Raw genomic sequence first — 10,177 nt, 5'->3', positions numbered from 1 at the left:
ATTGAGGAATGTGTGTGTGTATGTGCATGCGTGCATGTGTGTGTGTGTGTGTGTGTGTTGGGGGGGGTGGAATCCCAAAGAAAGAAAATTAAGAGAGATCTAAAGGTCTCTTTTCATCAACTGTTCAACCAAAGAACACATGTTCTATTGGGTACTTTCCAAGCTCCCAGACTGTGCTATTCATCTGAAAGTTTCAGCTCCAACAAAGTCTATCTTGTTGGAATTCTTAGAATTGGCAATATATTTTTGTAGGATTTATTTTCTTTTTCCTGACAAAAAAGTGCAAATAATGCCCAGGAGATTATTATCACTTTCAACATTCGTGAGCATCATGGGTAAGGATCTCATTCTAGGTCTTAGATATACAAGAAAACAAGAGAGGGTAAAGTAGTCTCCCCTTTTAAAAAAAACAACACTGAGAGCTTACAGTTAATTTGAGGAAAAGGTCATGTGTGTGTAAATACGCAGATAATTAAAGATATATGTGAGTGGTATAGACAATAACGATGTAGGAGAGAGTGAGATGGGAAGCTGAAATGCAAAGTTCCATGGAGAAATATTAATGATTTAAATTTGCTTAGGGTGAATACTCTATGACCTAATATTAACCGGAAGAATGATGACTATTAGAAACAATTGAAGAAAAAACTTGAGGCAGAAAACTTTCCTTCCAATTTCTCTACTACTGATCTATTTTCTTTACTCAGACTACCTGGGTTTAATCCTTATACCTGATGCTCTTTGCTTTGCCCCAACTAATTGTTCTAGAACAAGGGTCAGTACATTTTTTCTGTAAAGAGAGTCAAATAGTAAATCTTTTAGGCTTTGTAAGCCATGCAGTTTTCATCACAACTACTCATTTACACAGTTGTAACGTGAAAGCAGCCATAGACAGTAAGTAAGAATTAAACATTGTAATATTCTGATAAAACTTTATGAACGCTAAAATTAGAAGTTCATATAATTTTTGTGCATCACAAAATAGTATTCATCTTTGGATTTTTTAAAACTACTTACAAAATATAAACTATTCTTAGTTCATGGGTTGTAGAAAAATGGGTGGTGAACCAAATTTGGCCCATGGACCATAGATTACTGACTTCTGCATTAGAAGACTTCAGCATTTCCCAAAGTTTACCCTCACTACAGCTCTACTCAGTTTCCTCACCTGTCTCATAGCAACTAGGTCCAGTTGCTATATACGATTTAGGTACTTGTAATCTTCAAAGTACAAAGCTAAAATTAATGTCATTATTCATTTGAGAGTAAATAACTGACATAACTTTAGATCAAAGGAAGTCTCCTGGACATGTTAATCATAAGAAACTGCTGTCCAGGGAAAAGTCAAGTAAGTAGAACATAGGATGGATGAGTCAGAGTCTGTGTAACTAACAGTCAAGCCTGGTTCCACTGCCTCCCTTGGGCAGGAGACCAGAGAATCCCTTTTTGCAGAAGAGATCAGTTGAAAGAAAAGACTCAGTGATACTGATGTTTGTTGATTTCACAATGAAATTTCTTCAGTGCTCCATATTATTTTGAAATATGGTGGCAAATAGTAGAGTAACAACTTTCAGTAAAGAAAATGGCTGCCTGAGGAGAGCAGGACTTGGGGATGGAGAGGGATGGAATAGAGAACATATTGATTTTATTTTAAGCCTTGTAATAAAATTTGACTTTTAAATTCCTACGTATATGTTTTTCATAAATATAATAATTTAATTAAAAAGAAAGAAAGAAAACAGAGCCCTTTTGTGACTTTAATTGCCTACAAAATGAACCCAAACTATTGAGCATGTCACACAAGACACTCGATAACTTGAGCATAGCCCACCTTTATGGCTACACCACCATCACTCCCCAGCATGTACCAGGGAAAGAACTATTCTATCCAATCCGCTTTTATATCCCTGTGCTCTTGCTCCTGTTTTTCTCTCTTGAATGCCCTTTCCTTGCTCTCTGTGTGGTGACCTACCTATTTTTCAGAAAACACCAGATTAATTTTTGCCTCCTCTTTGTACCTTTCACAGACCCTGTAGGATCATTAATTTGTTCACCATGTATTCATAGCACTTTTAACCTGTTTACACCATAGCACTTAGCACAGATGATCGTTTATTTATTGGGCTCTCATGCTAGTTTGACTGTAAGTATCTCAAAACAAGGATCAGGTCTAATTAATCTTTACATTACCACTTCCTAGCACATAGTAGGTGCTTAGGTAATAGTAATTGACTTAAAGATCAAATTTAGCTATAGTCAGACACAATGAAACAGATGCTTAATGAAAGAAGAAGCTACATGATTAGTGACAAATTTGACTTATAATTGAGGGCAAAGGCCAAAGATGACTCTATTTTTATGTGTTTAAATAGCTGATAAGTAGAAGACTGACAGAAGGAAAGGGAGGAGATTCTTTTGTGGTAAATATGACAAATTCAGTTTTATTTTTCCTGAGGGATTGACAGGAAGTTAGCTAATAAATATTTCTTATCAGAAGTTAGAGAAACCAGGTGAATTTAAAAAAAGAAAGTTTAAAAATATATATTATGTTGTTATTATCATATTAGACGGTCTGTGAATCCAAGAGATTTGATAAGATTTCTGAGGTAGACCATTTAAGCTTTAAACAGTAATTCTCAGTTCCAGATGTGCAGTGGAATCAACTGGATAGCTTGTGAAAATGCACATTCATCTAGCCCCTGCCCTGAGATTCTGACTTGGAAGGTCTGGAGTGGGGCCCAGGAATCTGTATCTTGACAGGCATCTTCTGATGATTCTGATAGAGAACCTCACATATACACTTTGAGAAATTCCTGGGATAATGGGAAAAGAAAAAGATTGAAGAAATTACTTTGGGAGTGATTTGGAAGAGTGGAGGAATATGTGTACCCAATGAAGGTGAGAGGAAGAGAAGGCTGCAATTTGGAAATGGCTTTCCTAACTATCTGCAGAAAACAGAAAATACTGGAATTTAGAATTTACCAGTTACTTTATCTGTCTTCAAAATTACTTTTTCGGATTCATGGTTTCATTTTAAAATATCTTCATGTCACATACCTCATAAACAGCTTACTATAAGGACTGAGAAGATATCTGGGAACTCATGTCAGTTTTTAACCTATGATGAGTTAGAATTCTACTGCTCTAAGTGTCATGCTGTTTTCTTCCACTTACCAAATGCTTTTGCAATAATAAAATCAATTATATATTCAGATTTAACATCCTTTTGTTAAGCAAATTATGTAAAAAGTCTTTATAGATATGAGCATTGTTTTTCACTATATAAAACACCCTTTGGTGATGACTCATCCTTATGTACAGAACTCAAAGAATCCATCATTCACGGCATAAATTACTGTTGAAAAGTTTGCTTTTATTGTCAACTCTGGAGATGAATAAAGCCTTGTGAATATTTTCTTTAAGCAGTCTAAATTCCATTTTTTACTAGAGTCACAGCTAGTTCTATAAAGGAAACAAATCCAACTGAAATTTAATGATAAAATAATAAATAATTAACTGTTAAATTATTTACTTAATTCAGTTAATTAAAAATAAATAAATATTAACCAAACATACATTAGAGTTAAATTTGCCAACTGCTTGATTACAATAAATGATGTTAAGCATGGAAGCTATGATTGCCTCCTACATGTGGAAATAAATGAAGACTAACCAAACGAGAACAGGCAAAGATTATTTATTCAGAGCTTGTTATAGCAAAGGAGTCAGCCACCATTACTTGTATTTGGCAGAGACTCAAAGACAGGCAGAGGTGCTGGAAAGTTTTATACCAAATAGAAGGGAAGGCTTCAGGTGTGCTTTGATTGAAGGCTGTTGGTATAGGAAAGCTGTATGTGGTCTAAGTAGAAGTGGGCAATCCTATGTGATTGGTTAGGGGTGAGTATATGCTTTTTCTAGTTGGCCCGAAGCTGGAAACCAGGACAAAAGTTAGAGAAGCTGTCAGTTATTAATCAAGTCCTGGCCATTTGGGGCTGCTTTAGGGATTCTTGTTTGACTTCCTGGGTCAGTTGCTAGTTCCTACAAGATTCACTTACAGATAGCAAGCTGGCTTCTGGGCTGGTTACTCTAGCTAATAGATTTGTTTCCGGAGCTGGTTGCTACAGACTGTGTGTCAGAATTCCATTTTTATGGTCTGGCCATTGTGCATTCAATCTGATGTACACAACAATATCTATGACTTTTTAGGGCAAAATCATAGGTAGTGTTGGATAGATCTCCAAGACTTATTCTAGAGCAACAAAAAACAAGCTGCAGATCGATACATGTTGTTATTTATATTACATGAAAAGAAAAGAAAAATAACTAAAAACCTATGTAAATAAAACTATAGCTGTTTAGTAAACATATAATATTTAGCACATATTAGATGTGAATGTACGTGTTTATCAAAAGTCCTGGAATGTTATAAAAAATCGTGTGATGGAAATCCCAAGAGAATCACTGAGATATTGGAGGAATTCCTACAGTTTGTTCCTAGACCCAGGGGGTAGTGGCAGAGGAAGCAGCTCTTTGTGGAGATGTCCACATACGTGTGAGGAACAGCCTTTGCATGTGGGCGGGACCCTGATGTGGGAAAAGAATGGGTGTAGGTCATCTCCCTTGAACTATGTATTCTAGGGAGGAATTTTGAGAAGTTGGAATTCTGAATTTTTATTTATAAATTCTAAATGTACCTTCTAGATGTCTATGAAGGTATACTGTCAAGAAGGATAAAATATATTTTATTTGTTAGTTTATTAGCTTGGTTTATAATTTTAAAATATTTCAACATTTGGTATGTAGGCTTCCATTCGTTCCTCAAATATTTGGGGCAGGCCTGATAGTGTCTTTGCTGTCCTAGAGTCCTGGGGAGGACTGAACTTTGAAGGGTCAAAGAAAGGTGCTCTACAGGTAGATCACCCACGCAGAACCTGTTTTCCCCTTTCTCTGTCCTCAAACTACCCGTCCATACAGAGCAGTATAGTCTATAGAAAGCCCAGTTAGAGCACTAGATTAAAAACAACTGTTTCCTAATATCTCATTTCTGGCTATATAGGAAACATATTACAAGAATCTGTATCTAATAAGGAAGATAAATTGCCACACAAGTTATATTTCCTTGAATACTTTAAAATTATTCCATTTACATTTTTGTTGTTAAAAAAAACTCACAAAAATGGAATGGAAATCTATTAAAGGATTAGGAGAAAGGAATTTTCACTATCCAATTTTGTTTCTTTTTTCCTTATTGGAAACAATTTCAAGCTTACTGAAAAGCTGCAAGTATCATGCAAAGAACTTTTTTCTTCCCTGAAATATTTGAGTGCAAATTGCCCAAGTGATGCTTTATTAATCCTGAGCACTTTATTGTATATTTCCTACAAACAAGGGCATTGTGTTATGCAACCAAAATGTAGCCATCAAAACTAGGAAGTTAACATCACTACCCACTAATATTCAAGCCCATTCAGGCTGTGCCAATTATCTCAATAAAGAACATGTAATAAAGATGCAGATGTAGAGAACAGATTTGAGGGTATGATGCAGGCGGAGGGGAAGCTGGGACAAAGTGAGAGAGTAGCCTTGACATATATACACTAACAAATGTAAAATAGATAGCCAGTGGGAAGCTGCTGCATAACACAGGGAGATCAACCTGATGGTTGGTGACAACCTAGAGGGGTGGGATAGGGAGGGTGGGAGGGAGGCTCCAGAGGGAGGGGATATGGGCATATATGTATAAATACAGCTGATTCACTTTGTTGTACAGCAGAAACTGGCACAACAGTGTAAAGCAATTATATTCCAATAAAAATCAGAAAAAAAAACCAACAACAACAACAACCATATAAGAGGTGAGCTATGACCACAGTCAGTCTTGCTGGCCTCAATCTCCCATCATCCCCATAGGCTGATGCCACCCAGCCATTTTCAGTACCTCAGATGTATGGAGCTCTTCTGTGTTGGAGGCCTTTTGCATACCCTCTTTTCTCTGCCTAGAACGCTCCTCCTCCAATGTTTCACCTGCTAAATCCTTCTCTTCTTCCAGGCAAAACTAGTTACTCCCTCAGAGAGACCTTCCTTAACTTCCCTAATCTAAGTTAACCCTTTCTCTCAGCCTCTTAAGCTTTTTTGTAAAACCTGTGCTGCTCTTTCGTTGGACTCTTCAGCTATGTAGCTATGTTTCTGTTTGTGAGATTATTTACGAAATGTCTAATTCTCCTTCAATTTCTAGGTTCTGTGAAGGCAAGGATCATAATAATTTTGTTCATCAACATATCCGGAGGTGCCTAACATAGTGTCTGGAACACAGTAGATAGATGCTCAGTAAAAATGTATTCTGTTCAAAGTTTATACAAATCAAAGTAAAATTTTAATCAAATTTTCAATGAACAAATCACAGAAATGAGAATTTTAGAAGTTTTAGATTTCTAAGGAGAGAAAGATGAGAGGATGTGTTAGAAAAACAAAGACCATTTTATTTACTGTGATCTATATTAAAGGAAATGATTCCCTCAGACAAAAAAGTCTTTTCCTTTTAAATGTATCTTTTCTACATCAAAGGTGTGACTGTGTATCATGTTGCATGCTATTACTCTTTATTTCAAGGTAATTTAAGGTGAGACATAAAAAGTGGATTCTGGTAAGATACACTTAGGAGTGTTTTGCTCAAAGGTGTTTTTACAGTCAAAATTATTTGAGGGACTTCCTAGGTGGTGCAATGGTTAAGAATCTGCCTGCCAATGTAGGGGACACGGGTTCGATCCCTGCCCCAGGAAGATACCACATGCCTTGGAGCATCTAAGCCCGTGCGTCACAACTATTGAGCCTGTGCTCTAGAGCCCATGAGCCACAACTATTGAGCCCATGTGCTGCAACTACTGAAGTCCACGTGCCTAGAGTCTGTGCTCAGCAACAAGAGAAGCCACCACAATGAGGAGCCCAGGCACCACAATGAAGAGTAGCCCTCACACACTACAACTATAGAAAGCCTGTGTGCAGCAATGAAGACCCAATGCAGCCAATAAATAAATAAATTTAAAAAAATTATTTGAGAAGCACATTTAATATATTTAAATAACAAATTAAAGACATGTCACTGTAAAAATGATCCTTGTAAAAGTTATGTGGGATATTTTATAATGGGGTATATATTGTTAATAAGCACTATAAACTGTATTATTCAGAAAAATACAAATAAGCCTTATAGAATTTTTTTAAAAACCAAACTTGAGTTTAAAATTTTGACTGTTCTTTCTATAAAAATTGAAGAATACATTTAATAAAAAGATACAACATTATTCTAATAATTGTCTTGCTAAAAATGTCTTTTTTTATGTATTATGAGTCAAAATTTCTAGTGACATTTCATTGAACTCCATACATTTAACCTAGAAACTACAAACACTAACTGAATCACAGCAAATAGGAAGATAATTTGATTTATTCAACTCTTAAGGAGAAAATAGAATGCTGTTTAATTCTCATAGTTTTCATGGTCATTGGGTATATAATAAGAGGTTCTTGTGTGGTGTAAAGATATATCTAGATGTATGTAGAATTTGTGTACTTAAAATATCTCATAATCCTATGAAGAAGTGTAAATTATAAAACCCGTAAGAATGCATCTGTTGATGAGTTTTGTAAATAAAGTGCTTGTTTTCAGTCATATGGAACAAGTTACCAAGGTAGAAAAGAACTTCTTTCCCACCCTACCCTCAAAGATAAAAGAGATAAGTCACTAGTTTCTGCTGATTTTTTTTCTTTTCTTTAAGAACTTTTATTGAGATACAATTGACATACAATAAACTACATGTATTTAAAGTGTACAATTTGATATTTTTTTCTTATTAGTAATGAATATATGGCAATCCCAATCTCCCAAATCTTCCCACCCCAACCTCCCCTGCTTTCCCCACTTGGTGTCCATGTTTGTTCTCCATATCCGTGTCTCTCTTTCTGCCTTGCAAACCGGTTGATTTGTTCTGCTGTATTTTATAGTCATCACAGTATATACAAAAAATTTAGTGGTCGTACACAATTCTTTCTTAGCTAAATCTTGCGTGCATGTTCACATGGGCTGACCCTCATAACTGACCACTAAAATGAAAGCATATGTCATTACATTTTATACAAATATGCCTTGGGAAGTGGTAAGCTTCTCTATTTTCTCCCCAGGGCAACAAACTGAGTACATTTAGTTCAATACACACGGGCTAGCATGTAATGTGAGCCATATATAAATTTAAAAAATGTAACCAGCTTAATTAAAATAAGTCAAAAAAGTGAAATTAATTTTAATAATATATTTTATTCAACCAACCAGATCTCAAATGTTATCATTTCAACATGTAATGAATAAAAAAAAAATCATTGAGATATTTTACATTATTTTTTCATATCAAGTCTTTGAAATGTAGTGTGTACTTTATTTTCAATTTAGGTTAGCCATGTTTCGTGTGCTCCATGACTACATGTGGCTGATGGCTACTATACTGCACAGTGCAGGTATAGGGTTTATAAAAAGAAAGAAAGGGAGAGAGGAAGGAGAGAAGGAGGAAGAAGTTGGGTATGATTCCTTCAAAGCAGTAACAATATTTTTTCAGAGGTTAAAAGTAAGCATTAATTGTAATTAAAAGTTCAAGGCAAAAAAGGAACTGTGTAACTTTGGTTTCTTACCAGTGTCTTGAGGGTCTCCCATAGGATATGAAGTGCTTAAGGGCAGGAACTTTTCTTATTCATCTCATTTCACTATCAGCAACTTTTTAAAAAGTTGGCCTTCAGGTAGAATTTCATCATTTCACCTAACTTCAGAGGATCATATAGCCAAGTCCTCAAACTACAAAACTTGGTTAAATGAAAATTTTTATTTAAAGAAATACTTTAAAAAATATATGCAACTATATCTCTAGTTTACATATTATTTTTACAATTTCTTTTTCTTTTTCTTTTTCTCTTTCTTTTCAGCTAATGTTTCACTTAAATTCTGAAGAGGATTGCGTTCCCCAAGGAGAAATCAAATTCATAGTGTCTCAAGGAATCAAATGGCTTGAGTTTCAAGGACAAGTAAAGTATGTATTTCACATTTAAAGGGAAACTTACAATGCTTTTAGCTGTTTTCTGTAACTCTAGCCAGATATTACTTTAATACAAAAACAATTTTATTGAGAATGACCCTAAGACATCTTTAAAAATGAGTTATATTTTTCTTTCTGATTAAAAAAAAAAAGTTCCTCTTCATGATAAAGCATCTACTGAAGACTAAAGGGGAAAGTAATAGTCACCTACAACCCCACTGTTCAGAGTTACTTTAAATATTTTATTGTATTTTTCTGAAGTCATTTTTAGAACTATAAATATATATGCCCTATTTTATCTTTATTTATTTTAATTAATTAATTAATTTAATTGGCTGTGTTGAGTCTTCGTTGCTGCACATGGGCTCTCTCTAGGTGCTGAGAGCGGGCTTCCTCATTGTGGTGGCCTCTCCTGCTGCAGAGCACGGGCTCTAGGCACGCGGACCTCAGCAGCTGTGGCACATAGGCTCAACAGTTGTGGCTCACGGGCTCTAGAGCTCAGGCTCAATAGTTGTGGCGTGTGGGCCCAGTTGCTCTGCATGAGGTATCCCCCTGGGGTAGGGATCGAACCCGTGTTCCCTGTACTGGCATGGGACTCCCAACCACTGCGCCACCTAGAAAGTCCTCCCCTATTTTTCATATCATAAGCATTTTGTATTCACAAATGTTCTTTGAAAATAAGATCTTATTGACTGCATAAGATCCCTAAGAAGTTTGATGTTTGTAATGAAGCGAAAGTATGACACACCATCCTACTTTAAATGGAAGAAAGTGGGACTTCCCTGTACTCCAGTGGTTATGATTCTGCACTCCCAATGCAAGGGGCACAGGTTAGATTCCCTGGTTGGGGAACTAAGATCCCTCACGTCACACAGTGTGGCTAAAGAAAGAAAAAAATGGGAGCTTCCTAGGTGGCGCAGTGGTTGAGAATCCACCTGCCAATGCAGGGGACACGGGTTCAATCCCTGCTCCAGGAAGATCCAACATGCTGTGGAGCAACTAAGCCCGTGAGCCACAACTACTGAGCCTGCACTTTAGAGCTCGCGAGCCACAACTATTGAGCCCATGTACTGCAACTACCGAAGCCCACATGCCTAGAG

Source organism: Hippopotamus amphibius, chromosome 6 (genome assembly GCF_030028045.1).
Source record: "Hippopotamus amphibius kiboko isolate mHipAmp2 chromosome 6, mHipAmp2.hap2, whole genome shotgun sequence".
In the NCBI taxonomy this organism is placed as follows: domain Eukaryota; kingdom Metazoa; phylum Chordata; class Mammalia; order Artiodactyla; family Hippopotamidae; genus Hippopotamus; species Hippopotamus amphibius.
Note: the sequence above shows the minus strand (reverse complement) of the source record.